Source organism: Thermobia domestica, chromosome 15, assembly GCF_964235325.1.
Source record: "Thermobia domestica chromosome 15, izTheDome1.hap1.1, whole genome shotgun sequence".
In the NCBI taxonomy this organism is placed as follows: Eukaryota; Metazoa; Arthropoda; class Insecta; order Zygentoma; family Lepismatidae; genus Thermobia; species Thermobia domestica.
Window position 1 is genome coordinate 172,582,088 of NC_137468.1, and position 17,286 is coordinate 172,599,373.

The following is a 17,286-nucleotide window of genomic DNA, read 5'->3' on the forward strand; positions in this document are numbered from 1 at the left end:
AGAAAGATACTGTTTTGGGTTTGTTATTTCACAGCTTTTTAACCTGGGGTGTCGCCAAACACAGAAGATTCTTTCGACCCAGATTTAGGAGTACGTAGTACCACCTTCTAAATGTTATCATCGAGATTACTTGGATGGAGAACTTTCATCAGAGAAACATCCTTGTATTTCCACGTAAGAAGGGCCCTTCGAATACAGAGTTGGAACTATCCAAGAATCTGAGCTTAGTGATGAAGATCTAGTGGATGTCATTTGTGAACAAGTAAATTTTTCAGTGAAGTATTCAAGAATAATTTGTGCGCCCCCCGAGATATTTGTTGTGTGACTAAATTTATTGGTTCTCGGAAAAAAATATAGTCTCAGCAGAAGTAAGCCTCTTGGATAGGTAACTGTCCAAGGTTTTTTACGAGCTGGCTACTTTGCTTTCTGACCGTTCTGTGAAAGGTGCTGCCATCTACGAGCTTTCGTGGTTGCACAGCGAACCTCCCCTCTTCAGTTATGAAGCAAAAGTAAGCTAGTTAGGATTACCTTTTTATATTTTGTAGTCAATTTCTCAACAGAAGCATGTTATCATTATATTTTCCTTATACGTTTGTGCTACTTAAAATTTTGAAAGTGAATAGTGCATTGAAATTATGAAATGAAAGTTCAAAGGAAGTTAAATAGTTTTGTAAACCAAATTAAGAATAAAATTTGTTGTGGATACCAGTTTGACGTACCGAAAACAAGTTCGAATAGGAAAGTATAGATGTTAATAAACTTGGACCTTTGGTATGTATTATTTTCTTTTTTTACTTTTGGCATGCAGAACTTGGACAATTTAATTTTTATATATATTATTTCATTGGATAACATGCTAATCAGATATTAAATATACCACCTGTTATTTCATTGAATTTGCGGATAGGCATATTTGTCTGACCTTGAACTCAAAATCATGGACATTGAACTTGAAATTATACTATGTGTTTTCAATATTTTTCAAGAGAAATTGTTTTCAAGCTTATTTTTTATTTTTGAATTATTCTAATAAAATTTGTTTTATTCGTTTAGTTGAAAATCTCATCTTTGGTTTTACATTTTATCGTGAGAATACACCACAAACGTACTATCCGAGCGGTTCCGTATTAACTTACACTACAACCTGCAACAGGCGGAACTCCTGCAAGTATAATCCGGAACTCCTGCAAGTATAATCCGGAACTCCTGCAAGTATAATCCGGAAGTCTTGCAAGTATAAACTCCTGGAGCCTATGAAATCATTGATGTTGCCATACCCTCTGAAGTACTATTATTTCGTTGTGTTACATTCAAACCGATACAAAGGTGTGAGAGAAAGTTCCATTTTCCTTTTGGTTTGCTTTTAGCTTCCGCAGAGGTAGCTGTTTTCTTATAAAATGGTTTTAACCAACACTTATAATCACTGATATCAGATCCTGTTACTTCCTTTACCAAACTTTTAGCAGACTTTCGGGAAACGTTTAGCTCTTGTTATTATAAGTTCTGTAATTTCACGAATGTTGAATACCTGTAATGTCTCCTTAAATTTCTACTTCTAATTATACTTCTAAAGCTGTCTTCTCAGATAAATGTAAATAAATAAAAATTAAAGCCTAAGAATCTGTGTGTTAATTAAAAACAAGAGATATCTATGCGTAATGTGGGTGTCGGACATAAGCTCACCGTACATAAGCTCACCGGACATAAGCTCACCGACAGTCTTATATTACAGGGACGGACAAAAGCTCACCGATAGCAAACATAAGCTCCGTTGAAGGACTTGTAATAAAATTCACCGAATATTGAAATTCAGGTGTTAGTTACTTCCTAAGCAGAAAATGGTGCCACTATCTTATATGACTTATCTATCAGGGATGGAAAAATAATAAGGACGTTGCGGAGTTGCGTGTATTAAACGTGGGCAGACCTTGAGGAACTTGTAATAAAATGCCCTGAATATTAAAATATAGCTTTTGACTACAATTACAAATAGGCCAAATAACTCGGTAGAAAGTAGAGCTACTAATGTCGTATAGCAGTTATCAGATATCAGAATAAAATAGGGATGTTGCAAGTTTAATGAGTGGAGCATAGGCTACAGTAAACCTAATTTTGGCCCTGGAAATTTTCGAAGCAATTTTCTCTTATAAGCCTGACAATTCATCAACTGCATTAAAATGATTTAATGATTAGGCATGAATACTAACATAATAGAATTTGCTTGCTAACAGGACTGGTGATTTTTTTACGAAATCATTATACTCAGATATATTTAGGCCTTGGTTCTTAGTGCTGCCGTCGTGCTTGCAGACCAACACTCAAACAAATCTCTTTCTTACTTGCTAACACTAAGCTTTTTTTGGTTCATGAGTTGTTTTGATCTTAGTAAATAAGAAAGAGATTCACTTGATGAGTATTGGTCTGCAAGTGTGATGACAGCCTTAAAACTTGAACTCTGCAACACTCTTAATATTTTATTCTGATGTCTGATAACTCCTATATGACTTTAGTCATATAGCCTATTTTCTATTGAGGAACTAGGTTTACTAGTAGTCAAAGCCCAGATTTAAATATCAGGAGCATTTCATTTCAAGTTCCTGAAAGTCCGTCCACGTTTAATACAGTAAATACTGCAACATCTTTATTATTTTATTTTTATATCTGACAATGGTATATAGCATTAATAGCTCTATTTTCTACTGAATTAGACCTACTGCTAGTCAAAGTCTATAATTTATTACCTCTTTATACTCATCATACGTTTTTGTAAAGCGAAATGAAATATATCTAAGATACTTTCAACCATAGCGGAAAGGAGATACCCTTTCCCCAAAATCGTTTTCCGATATTTCTGTGCTGCAAAATTTCTTGCACCAAAAGTTTCAGCATAGGAGAGGGGGTTGGATTGCTTTCTTCAGTAAAATAAAGTAGTATTCTTTTGTTTGTTTAAATCCATTTTCAATTTATATTTTAATATTTAAAATCTATTTCATATTAATATTCAGTCTAGTTTTCATTTTTGTCATATTTTTCCTTTGCCATTTTCCATTGCTTACTTGTATTTATTTTATTCAGGTTTATTTTCCTTTGCAATTAAATTAATTAACCTATAAATGTAGTTAGTTATCATTATTTTATTCTTTATTGCATTAATCATGTTATAACACAATTATATTATTACTGGCGAGCTTAAGTCCGCTTTTGCATTAACATAGGTAAGCTTATGTCCGCGACATTTAAAGAGGGTCGCAAACGATATGCGGAAAAATTCTTCTCTCTTCCTGGTTTCTTTCTTCCCTACTTGACAAATGTTATATTGCTTTGCTTGGTGAATCCGTTTCCGTGAAATTCAGAAAATCAACTTAAACTATTGCTTTTGCAAAACTCCTCTTTCTTTTAATCCCCAAACAGAAACATGACGGCAGAAAGTTTCGGAAAGTGTTGCTATTTTCACTGCTTGTTTCTCATTTTAGATAGTGTATATTTACAACGAAGGCGGTGCACGTGCACCGGTTCACCCCCCTAAATCCGGCCCTGTACATATATGTATGTTGTATACGTCAATTTGTATATGAGATCCTGAGCGCCCATATTGTTTCATAGGGAAAGTACGTACACATGGAACACTTACAGAAAGTATTATAAAACATGCGTTTTCAGTTTTACGTTATCAGTCCAAAAACTACAGGATTTTCAAATGTAACATACGATTTTACGTACGCCGCGTACACTTTTTTCTCAATGTATGGTTTTGAAGCATGGTCTCGGATACATAGCTATTATCTAGAGAGCACGACAATGAATGAGCCTCGAGGCTTCGCAATACAATAAAACTTGATGGTGAAGGTCTGCTTTTAACATACCTGGGATTTACTAATTTTGTTGTAATTTCTAATTCATGCAGTTCCTGAGCAAAAAATTATCATCGATCAAGGTCGATTTTCGCTTCACTAACTCGAGGTTGGATAGTTGTTTTTTTAACAATGGGGATGGAACGGAGGGAGGGTTAAAATTCTTCAGAGCACTAACATTTTTACTTTAAATATCTTGGTGACAGGGGTTCAGAAAGTGTATACTGGATTGTGGATCACACAATGGTTCAATACTTGCACTATCACATTCACAATCAGTATATCATACTGTAATTTGGACATCTTTGTTACGCTGACTAAACGATTAAAAAATCACCTATAATTTATTCCTAATAAAAATCATTGGACAACAGTATTACATGCCCTTCGACTGTTCTAGTAGCTAGCACGCGCGAGTTTGATGATCGATTCCCTGTGGGAAAGTATTAAACGACAGTGGCTCAGTTTCCACGTTATAACTATAATTGCATGTCTCATATAGCCTCGCTGATGAAAGGGGACGGTGAAAGATAATCAATTAATCAATCAACAGTATTTCAAATTTCAGCTGCATAGAACACCTATGACTTGTAGGACTAGTTCATTTTGTTAAAGCAGCTGTTTTAACGAAGTTTAGTACTAACGTGTCAGGTATTTCTATGATATAAGAAAAAACATTATTTTGTAACTAAATGACAGCTCTATCCACGTAGATTCTGCAAACAGAAACAATAAAAATCAATATAAAAGTGACTCATATTATTTTAACAAAATTCAATTTAGATAATAGTTTGGGCTGCCACAAAAATAAGAAAAGTTAGAAAATTCCGATTAAATGTAACAACTCCATCAGGGTTTAAATTGGAGGGGGCATACGCCATTAATCAGCCCATTAAGGTGTACAAGCTCGCGAGCATGGCTCTTGCGCTCAATGGGCTCGGGTTCAATAATGGAGCCCGAGCCTCAATGAAAGAAGTCAGTGCGAGCACAACTTAGAAAAGTGAGCCCGAGTGCAAGTGAGCTCAAGCCCCAATGAAATACGTGAGCGCGAGCCCAATTGAGGGAACTGAGCTCGAGCACGAATGAGTGCGAGCCCAATTGAGAGAAATGAGCCCGAGCGCAGTCGAGAGAAGAGAGCGTGAGCTCAATTGAGCGTAAACCCGAGTGAGTGCGAGCTCAGTTGAGGGTACTAAGCGCGAGCGCGAGTGAGCGCAAGCCTAGTAGAGAGAAGTGAGCGCAAGCCTGAGTGAGTGCGAGCTCAGATAAGATCAGTGAGTGCGAGCGCAAGCACAGTTGGGAGAAACGATCGCGAGCGCTATTGATTGCGAGTCCAGGTGAGACAAGTGAGCGCGAGCCCGGATGTGTGCGAGCCCAGGTAAGATTAGTGAGTGCGAGCGCGAGTGAGCGCGAGTCCAGTTGTGATAAGTGATCGCGAGCGCTAGTGATCGCGAGTCCAGTTGAGACAGGTGAGCGCGAGCCCGAGTGAGTGCGAGCCCAGTCAAGAGAGATGAGCGCGAGCCCAGATAAAATTAGTGAGTGCGAGTGCGAGCCCATTTGGGAGAAGTGATCGCGACTCCAGTCCGGAGAGATGAGCGCGAGCCCGAGTGAGAGCGAGCTCAGTTGAGAGAAGTGACCGCGGGCGCGAGTGAGCGCGAGCCCAGTTGAGACAGGTGGGAGAAAGCCCGAGCGAGCCCAGTGGAAAATGGCCATCTCTGATACGCATCCGTAGCAGGGATGAATTCAGGTTGAAGTTCCGGGGGAAATATCCCCTCGGAGAAAATTCATTTCCACCGGAGAAACAAAATTTCAATCGCAATATGTAGAAATTACTTTACCTAATTATTTGACTTCCTATCTGCACGTGCTGACGAAATTCATCTCTGAATAATACGCAGTCTAATCTTATATAAATGTTAAACATGTAACACCTAAGATAAAATACCAACTAGTCAATAAAACCTATGTTTCTTAACACTATGAGCGAGTTTGGCAGAACATGAAATTGTCAAGTGGTGATGAAATATTGGTATATTAATAGATACTATAATCTCGCCCAATATTATATATTACTACACATTGAGATAGGAAAGGAATGATAGGGAAGATCCTTGGATCATTCCATATCATTTATGACATCAACAGACTTCAGTTCTTGAAAATGAACAGTTCTTGCACTATTTGAAATAGGGCGACTTAAATCTCACATTTTGCATCGGAAGAAAAAAGACGATAGTGTGTTTTAGAATTATTGTTAAAGTAAGCAAAACTTCTTTTAACAAAATTGAAGTCAGTTAGAGAGTGAGATTCAGAGGGCGTCACTTAGAGGTATCAGGCAGAAATATTTGTCTCTCCTGGGTTTGAGATTTATATAGATTTTTGTTTTAGTAGTATATTAATGAAAGATTGCTATTGAAGGTGACCATGATCTTACTGAGGATTTTGTGAACAAATTTATTGATGCGTATGCAGCGAATAAGCCAAGGTGAATATCCTCTATTTAGAATCACAAGTGAGAGAAAGAGTCTGAATCTTTTATTAAAATTTTTCTATGAATGTTTGTTTTAGGACAATTAAAATATTTGAGTTATTTTAAACTTTTACCAAACTTCCACATTAATATCAAACAGTAACTACTGTAAGAAGGAAATAATAACACTAATAAGTACAGTAAATAGTAACTAAAATTTAGTCTAAAATAATTTTGCCAGTCTTTATAATTATTAAATGTTTTGGATAAAAAATAACGATTGCTTTTTTATTATAATTTTACTTTAGATATTTATCCGCAATTAGTCTCAGAATTAGGTAAAATGTGCATGTGAATTGAATTGAATTATTAGATATACTGCTTTCTTGTAAAAATACAGAAAAAGCACCTCACTCTCTCGAAGAGTTCACGTTCCCCCCGTGTGAAAATGTCTGAATTCAACACTGATCCATAGCATAAGTAGTAGTAATAGTAATAGTAGTAGTAGTAGTAGTAGTAGTAGTGGAAACCGGTTAACAGTACCGGAGGAGTTCGTTGGGTTCTGTTCTCGACATAAAATATGAAAATTAAAAGCTTCCTCAAATTTTTCCGCACATTTTACAATCAGTGCATCCGTATAGTAAAAATGTACAAAGATCTCTTTATATTTCGAAATGCACTAAATTGAATACCTTATGCGAAAAAAATGTAATATTTTTTCTTTTAAATTATCGAGTGATTCTGTACGCAAAATTTTTGGTAGTTAACCATTTCATGCTCGTACACATTCCCACACACCAAGGAATATTTTTTTAACCAAAAGGAAATATTTTCCTTGGTTTCCAAAAGGATTTCCCTCTCTGCAGATTTCCATGCTGCTTTTCCCCATATATTCCGAATATTTCCCGAAAATATTTTTGAAGAAATGTTTGAAAACATTTTAGAAAATGAAGATAGTACATTTTGAGAATGGTCACCGGGAAGTAAATCCAGGAAAGTATTCACAAAATGTATTAGAAAAATTGTATTGGATGCAATGTAATATGTTTTTGGTGTTGAGAAGGGAAATATTTTGTAAATGATACTAAAAATGTTTTCCATATAAGATATTGAAAACAATGAAACGAAATATATTTCATATATTTGAAAAAATGTTTCCCAATACGATATTTAAAATATTTTCTATTTTTACGAGAAAACATATTGAACATACCTATATTTTTTAAACGTATAGAATATTTTAAAATTAAATTATTGTATAAGAAATATTTTTAAAAACGTTACTTAATTTTTACAAAACTATTTTAGTAATCTTCTCTTATAACTTAAATGAAATATTTTCGTGCAATATTTCAGTATTATTTCCAAAATATTTTATCCAATTTTGATTATAAAATTTTAAACAGGGAAAAGAAAAATTATTAAAAATGTACAGAAAAGGTTTTCCGTTGTGTTTTGGAAAATAGTTTGTATTTTTAATTAACAACATTTCCTGATATATTAGAGAAACATTTTTACATTTTTTTTCAGAATATACTCTTCCGTTACTGGAGAAAACATTTTCCTTATTATATCTGAGAATTATTTCAAATATTTACCGGAAATACTTTTAAAAATATGTTTGCAAAACCTTTTATAGAGTACAGGAAGTGCATTTTTTTTTAGAACGATAGGAGGAAAAGAATGTAAGGAAAATTTTCACAAATTGTACTAGAAATATTATGCTGAATGTAATGTAATATCCCCAGTAGCACAATTGATGGGCCGATGTCAATCAACATGGGATTTGTTGGTGCGATCGATGTCGGTGTCGATGTGGATCGATGCAGAATGGCAAACATTTTGCCGACATTGCCCAAGATCGACAATCTATGTCGATCGACATCGGCGTCCATGTTGATCTATGTGGGTCCCATGTGATTTCTTCCAGATCAATATTGGCCCCATATTAATCTATGTCGCCCCATCTAGATCTGCCTTTTATCAACATCATCGATCTTGGTCCCTGGTTGAACAATACCGGCCTATGTGGGATCAATGTCGCCCCATCTAAATCTGCCCCAAACCCACATCGTCGTTCGAGCTTCCTAGTTGACCTATGTGGGATCTATGTTGAACCACCAGATCTTCCCTGAACCCACATCTTCGTTCTAGCTCCCATGGTTGATCGATGTGGATCTATGTGGGATCCATGTCGGTCCATCTAGACCTTCCCTATACCCACATCGTTCTAGCTTCCTGATTGACCGATGTGGATCTATGTTGAACCACCCAGATCTTCTCCATACCCACATCGTCGTTCTAGCTCCCATGGTTAACAGATGTAGCTCTATATGTTCCTTGTGAAAATGTTCCTTGCAAAAAGAACGGAGCTAAAAGAACTTGAATAAACTGCCCTGTATTTCTTTGATTAAAGGTAACAGTGATATCTACACATGTTCGCACCTGTAACAACAAAACCAGTACCAGATTAGCTGCACCGAGCGCGGGCTATAAGCAAGCCAAAATTAATGTGGATCTCTTAATTTATAGTCGACATTGTTCATGCAAATCAAAGATAAAATATACATTCTAGTAATGAAAGAAACACTAATTTTAATACACACCTTCAATATTATAGTTTTCTTTTTTTTAATTAATTACACAGTTCTATTTTTTAAATACGATTTCAACGAATTGACGGGAAACCAAAACAACAAACAACCGTCATAATATTTTTCTGATTTTCCGTTGCTTCGCACCGCTTGTGGCGCCATACGGTGTTATGGTTTTAAAATAGTGAACAGTTGACAAACAACCTGCGTACGCCGATCGACATCAATTCGACATAGATCAAGGCCGAATCGAAAAATCACTTTTTCAAATAATTGCCACAGAACCATAAAAATGGTAATTTCATGTGCTTCAAATTTATTCATTAGAAAAAAGAAATATTTCCATGCTTTTTTCTTTTTGGTGGGCAAGCCTATTTATATTCCATGTGGGACCGACATTGGCAAATCTGTCATGGGCAAGCACACCAAGTTCCCACGTGGAACCCATATCGGTAAATCAACATCGGCAAGCCCACCAAGATGCCATGTAGGACCCATATGGGAAATTGGTGGATTATTGAGGGCCAGTTTATATCCCAAAACGCCGACGTTGGCCGATGTCGAACAAATATGGGTCCCATGTAGTGGTGGGCAGTGGGAATATTCCCGGTGGGAAGGAATTTAAAAAATGGGAATATTCCCGGTTTTTTTCCCTGGCCTATAAATTCTCGGGAAGGAATTTATTTCCATTTCTTTACTTTACCTTCCAAATTATAAGAACCATATGACTAATTATTTTTTTAATATATTATGATTTACTTCTAGGTTTTAAAGAATTTAGAGGTTAGAAAATTACAAATTATTTGACGGTACTTTATATAAGATTTGTCTTGGGGGTTCAAGATCCCATGATATAACTAAAATTCAGCGTTTTTTGCTGATTTACTACTATTCTATTTATAAAATCTATAAAAATCTCAAACTCCCTAAATGACGCCCCTGCTCCTCTCTCTGACTCGAATTTCTGAAGAAGTACTCGGACTTCGTTTACATGTGAATTAACGTATGGAATTTCGAAAAATAGGTAGAATGAAAGGTCGTGTATGGCAATATTACGTGCTAAAATATAAAGTAAGTATCTTGAAAATTTTGTGAACATAAATATGTATGCGCAAATGTTGATTAATTGGTGAGACGTGTATCTTCTAGAATTTACCCAATCTAATTGGTTTATAACATTTATAAATTTAATGTGTTTATAATATCACTAATAGAGTCAAGTTGATCAAATCCACTTACACACAAATTTAAACTGTTTAGTGTTTAAAAGTATTAGGTCTTACTATATATTTTTTTCACACATATTTAATTGATAGTACATATTGTAAATAAATATACATTTATGCGTACTCTCTAAATATAATAAAGTGTTAATAAAGTAACATAGTACTGTTCAGAATATATATTTTAAAGAATCCTCTGTGGACAACAGTAATAATATGCTGTGATATAAAAATTAATTCAACTTTGAAATCATAATATAGTAATAGAATGCAATTTTCTTTCTGATTGAACATAAATTCCAGGATAAATTCCCATTTTGGGAATCTTCCCGGGCACATTCCCGAAAAATATCTTCCCGGGAATTTACCCATCACTAGTCCCATGTCGGAGTGCTACTGGGGATGTTTTTAACGTTGAAAGAGAAAATGTTTTTGAAGTAATACTAAAAATGTTTTATGTATTAGTACAGTGAAACCTGTCTTCAGCGGAATCGAGCGGAACTCGCAAAAATTTCCGTTAAAGACAGGTTTCCGCTTAATGGAGATAGACCTTTCCGTTAAAAAATATATATGCTTATAACGAACATAATGAGAAAATATATTGATGTACGCAACTTGTTCAATAACAGTACTTTTTCCTTCTACGGATTAATACCCAAAAAAACTTCAAATAGACACAAAATATGCTGTGCACACTTTCCTTTATTTTTCCCAATAGTCAAGCAGAACTTTTTGCATACATTGCTACTACTTGGCTGCGGTATACTTCAGGACACAGAAAAACTTTCTCTGGAATTTTGAAAGTCCTCTGAACTCTTTCGTCCTTGTTTTCACGACACGTGGTGGAGATATATAACTTGTGCTTTACCTCAATTCCTTTTTTCCAGAATTTTGTTTTGTCAGTTTTCTTCTCATTTTTGTTGGCTGTCGCTAGTTGCTACACAAGCGGAACAGAAGTACGCCTACAAAGAAGACTGACAGCTGACATGCTACGTAGGACTAGCGAAAAATTGTGGGAGCTGAATATGAGTAGTGATTGACGAAGGGCAACACTGGCCATAAAGATTTAACAAAAGAACGAAGTATTTATCGCAGACAGTATATATTTACCATCTCACAGGATGTTTAAAAATTTTCTAAACGATGTAGCTTGAAACCAATTATTTTCCGTTAAATGTTTATTTTGCTTTCGTTGTCCGCATAACACAGTTTCCGCTTAATGAAGGGACTTTTACATGTCTTTTACTCCAAAATCCATGGGACCATGAAATATTTCCCTTTAAGACAGTTTTCCGTTTAATAAAGGGTCCGTTGAAGGCAGGTTTTACTGTATTTGCAAAATAAATGACACGTCTCTTTATTTTGAATTTTTTGAAAATATCTCCATTTTCTTTATATGTTCGAAATTTCGGAAGGTTTCCCCAGCAGGAAACGTTAATAACAAGCCCGTTTTAAATATTTGTGTTAGATATTAGCTTAAAATAAATAAATTAGAAGCAAAAAAACATTAAATCGACCGAAATTACTAGAATTACCAACTCTGCTAAAGTGGGAAATTTTCAAGAACGCGAGGGAATTCAGCAGTTCAAAACGAAGCAGCGACATCTATGTCATTGAGAGAAATGTGGATTAAATCTACAAACGAAACTTTTAACGAAACATTTCTAATATGTCTTATTACGTGCATTATCTGCAAACACCAAATATATGAATCTATACTAAGTATTAACGTATAGATAGAGCATATAGTGGAAATTGCCTATGGAAAAGGATGAATTGGTAGCAAGATCGTAATGGAAAACCATCTTTACCGTGGAACATGTTTAGTTTGCGTAAGGAAACAAATAGCTCAGTTAGTTATGGTTCACCGGTAGACGTGAAGGAGTGCGGACGTTTGCTCCTGCTCGTTGTGACTACCGAGTCGCCAGTTAAGTGCGGCTAGCTAAGTGCTATTTCAAGTGTCTGTTATTAGTGCTATCTTGCTATAGTGAACAGCTTTGATACTTGTAGAGTATCTAGTTATTGTTTGAAAAGTTTTTTTTTTTGTTTGTTTGTTTGATTTGGTGCGCATCATGTTTCGTGGTTTACGTCAGAACACAGTGAAACTTGCATTCGATAAAAGTACACGACATATCCGCCCAACTGCTTTGGATATCCATGTTAGAGCTGGATGAACAGGTACATGTGAATTTGAATCAGATTGATGGTATTCAAGTAAACAGTGAGGAATATTGCGTGTTCTTGAAATTTAATTCTCCAGAAAAATTTGAACAATTTCTCCTCAATACACCTAGTGATCTTCCCTTTTTGCATCAAGATGGCTCTCGGAGCCTTGTTTCAGTGCAAAATGCTTCAGATACTCTTACACGTGTGCGTATCACAGATCTCCCGCTTGAACTAGATGTTAGTTTTCTCAATTCTGCCCTTAGTAATTACGGAAGTGTGAAAAAGATAGAAAATGAGCAGTGGTCCCAGAAGTACCGCTTTCCTGTGTTTAATGGCGTACGTATAGCGTATATGGACCTCAAGAAGCATATTCCTTCGAAATTACTCATCCAAGGTTATCGAACAAGTGTTATATACTCTGGGCAACCCCCAACTTGCTTCGCGTGCCACAAGGTCGATCACACGTTTAATTTTTGTCCTCGACGCCTACAGCACGCCAAACATTTGAGTACAGCTCCTCTGACGCTCAATATGTCCCAGTTATCTGGAAAAACTCTTCCTCAAACTCCTCGTTACTCAACCGATCAGAGCTTTCAACCTGGTAACAGTACATTAACAACGACCTTATCTGACTCACTACACAGTGCCCACAGTGCTCCATCGCTACAGGACCTCAATGAGTTTCCAGTGCTGACTGTGCCTACTTCCATGGATCGACCCACGAATACCGGGATACAGGATTCGATAACTAGTGCGTCCCCCGAAGATATAGGAGATCCGCCCATGGTGCCTGAAGTCAATGACCAGTGTTCGTTAATAAGTGTGTCGGCAATAGAGTAGGCTTCCAATACCAGTGCTTCGCAGATACCGCCTACTAAAGTACTTCACGACCTTCCGCCTCCTTTATCAGAATCAGTAGATGCGGAAAGCAGCAAAATTGTGAGAAGGGTTTATATAAGTGAAAAAGCAGGTAAGATTGCCTTGTCAACACAAAAGAAAATCAAAACAAACACAGGGAAAGGGAAGACTGTCGTGACACGTGACTCACGTGAGCCTGTTGTTGGTGCTTCGATTACATCATCGCAACCTAGCTTCTCGACTGTCCTTGACGATTCACTACAAACAGACAGTGTACAGAATCAACCTGAATAGTGTTGTTTTTTTCTTTTTTCTGTTTGTCACGTCTCATCATGCCGTTTGTTTATTTTGCAGCTCTAATAACTCTATTTACTTTCTATCCGCTGTGTATGTCTTACCCTATTGTCACTGTTCGTAAAGTGGGTACTTTAAATTTAAATGGTATAACTAGTCCTACGAAACAACGCTTGTTACAAAACATTATACGATTACATGACTTTGATATACTGAATTTGCAAGAACTCAAAATTGCCGATTTAAGTTTCATAGATCGGTATAATTGTTTTGTTAATCTTGGATATAGTTGTAGAGGTACTGCAATATTAGTGAAGAAAGGAATCCGTGTGCAACACCTTACTCGTTTACCGTCTGGCAATGGGCTCAGCCTTGTATGCGATAACATTCTATACGTAAATGTGTATTGCCTGTCAGGTTTTCTGCACAAAACTGACCGTGAATTTTTTTAATGCTGATATCGTGCCTCTGTTTTCTATTCTGCATACGAGTATTATCCTTGCTGGAGATTTCAATTCCATTTTGTTTTGTGACGATTCTACTGGCTATTTTAATAAATGCTTAGCGTTAGAAAGCCTGTTCCACGGATTCCTATTAGTTGATACCTGGCGATCCAAACGAACTTATATCATTTATACGCATGTCACTCCATCAGTGAAGTCACGCATAGACAGGATCTATACCTCCTTCGATCTCGTACCTCGTGTGTGTGACATTAGTGTTCTTATGGCTCCGTTTAGTGATCATAGTGCTGTGTATATGTTGCTCAAATTTCCTCCCGCTCTCCTTGGTTTGAACCTAACGTTCGGTCCCTCTAACTGGAAACTTAATCCACAGCTTCTGAAATCTGATGATATTAAAGAACTGTTTCGAGAGAAATGAGCTTACTGGTTTCGACGACAGAGATATTTCGACAGTTTAAATTTGTGGTGGGTTCAATATGCTAAGCACAAAATTAAAACCTTTTTCCAACGGATGCATTCTGAATATCGTCAGAACAGCAACAATACCATTGACTACCTTTACAAAGTGTTACATGAGTTGTGGCAATAGCCTCCCTCTGCGCACACGTATATGCATATTAATAAAATAAGAGCAAAATTAATTCGATTAGAAAACGACTACTTACAGACTATCACTAAATCATTCGATTCGAAATTATTGTTGTCCAATGAACGAGTTACATTTTTCCACATCATGCGGCAACATAATAGAAGGAGAACTAATTTTATGGAACATCTTGTATTAGAAAATGGCCAAGTTGTCACTGCATTACCTGACATTATGTCCAGTTTAACACAGCACTATGAACAACTATTTGAATCGCATCCAGTTGCTACTCAGACATGGCCCACTTTCTTTTCCAATATATCTTGTAAATTAACAGCGGCTGACAATGCCCCATTGTTAGCCCCGATTACTAAACAAGAGATTTATGATGTGTTAAATACTACCAAGCATTGTAGCAGTCCTGGAAAGGATGGACTCATTTTTCTCTTCTATGAACAGTATTGGGATGTGGTAGGAGATACTTTCACTGCTGTACTTAATGATATGTTTCAATCTGGCAATGTTATGCAAAATGATGGTATCATTATTTTAGTTCCAAAAAAAGGAGCCCCAGCTCATATTTCTAATTTTAGACCCATTACGCTGTTAAATACTGATGTAAAATTATTGTCTAAGGTATATAAAGTACGCATGGAAAAAGTTCTCGAGAAACTTTTAAGTGGTAAGCAAGCAGCGCTATCAAAAGAACGTAATATTTATTATGCCCTGTGTAGCCTACCAGACATCATGGGATATTTTCAAGTGCAACAGCTTCCTGCCTGTGTCACTTCTATAGATTTCAAACATGCTTTTGATTTTGTTGAGCATAACTATCTGTACGCTGTATTACAAGCATTTGGTTTTGATTCACGCTTTATTGATAATATTAAAAATTTATATCACAATGCAAAATCCCAGCTTCACATCAATGGTTACTTTAGCTCACCCATATCTATCAAGCGAGGTATCCGCCAAGGATGTCCATTGTCAATGTTGTTATTTGGCTTAGTTCTTGAACCTTTATTGCAAAATTTGTCCTGTTTTCCAGTCTCACATTCACATGATTTTTAAAATATTGTTTGTTTTGCTTTCGCTGATGATGTATCAATCAGTTGTACCACTTTTGCTCAGGTCAACTATGTGCACAAGTGCTTAAATAGCTATTGTAATGCTAATGGAGCAAGTATTAATGTCAATAAAACGAAGAGTTTAACCTTTAATAATTGGGCTACGGTCAATAAAGGGTTAACTATCTGTCACTCAGAAATTGTAACGAAACAAAAATTTTAGGTGTTAATTTTACGAGTAATCTTGATCCAGACTCTGAGACAGTCTGGATGCCAATAATCAATAAAATCAGGACAGTTGTTCTCCAAAATCGTCATCGACAGCTGAATTTAATCCAGAGAGTATGGTATGTAAATACTTATATATGTTCTCAATTATGGTATACAGCACAGGTATGGCCACTTACTGAAATCTGTGCCAAAAAAGTGCAATCGATCGTTGGCTGGTTTATTTGGTCGGCTTTTTCTTCCGAGTTCCACAGGTAGTAATGGTGTTACCAGTAGACAATGGTGGCCTTGCTTTAATCAATGTCCGACTCAAGTGTAAAATATTATTTTTATTACGTAGCTATAAATTGTATCATTTAGACCATAATCATACACAACAATGGCTACAATGTTGGACGCCCACCTTACCTGCTCCAAATCCACCCAATGTTCCTTTCCTTCAACACGCACCCTTATATGTATATAAATTCGTCCTAGCCTGGAGTTATCTACCTCAACATGATGAGATAAGCGAAATCTGTTCTCGTGGACTTTATCTGTATTTTTTAAAAATGACCGTTACTACAACTACGATACGAGTACAGAACCATAATAGTTGTAACTGGAACCAGATATGGTTTAATATTCATAGAAAGTTTCTTCCTACTTGTGTACGTAGTTTATGGTACAGTGTTGTGCATGATATTCATGCTACTAATCAACGTTTGTTCGACATCCATCGCCTACCACATAATGCGTGTTCCCATTGTGGACACCCCGACACCATCCTCCACAGATACACCTCTTGCCAGATAGTCAGGTCTGTGTGGTTAAAACTATGTGCTCTCCTTGCTATCGTATGTCGGACATCTCCACACCATTTTACGCCTGATATTATTACCTTACCCGATTGTCATTGGTACCCTCATACCCGCAATAATGCTGTTACTTGGCTAATAGGGCACACCTTATACTATATTGATTCCAGGCGCAGTCACATAAGTGTCACAGATTATCATGAATTCTTAAAACGCACCAGGTGGAAAACTTTTGGTATGGTACCTTTCCACAAGAATTTCGCAAACTTTCTGACTGCCTCATTTTAACATGATATGACTAGTGTAATATCTGTAAGATCTTATTTGTAGTACCCCTAAATTTCTGTATAATACTGTCTCTCTTTTAAACGTTGTTGTCTACTTTGATAAGTTCAAAAAATATAATATGATGCTGTGATTTGTATTGTTCTTAAAGCACTCTGTATGTGCCAACATTCTACTTGTATTTACCGTCTATGTCTTATGTCTACACGACCAATTTCTTTCAGGTATGTAAGTGACCTTGGGAAATAAAGATGTTTATAAAAAATGGTGGTGTAATGGTTAGCATAGTTGCCTTCCAAGCAGTTGATCCGGGTTCGGTTCATGGCCATCGCATTTCTATTCTAATTTTACATGCTACATATCTGTAAATAATACTGGAGAAGAACGATAATTTCTTTCTATATTT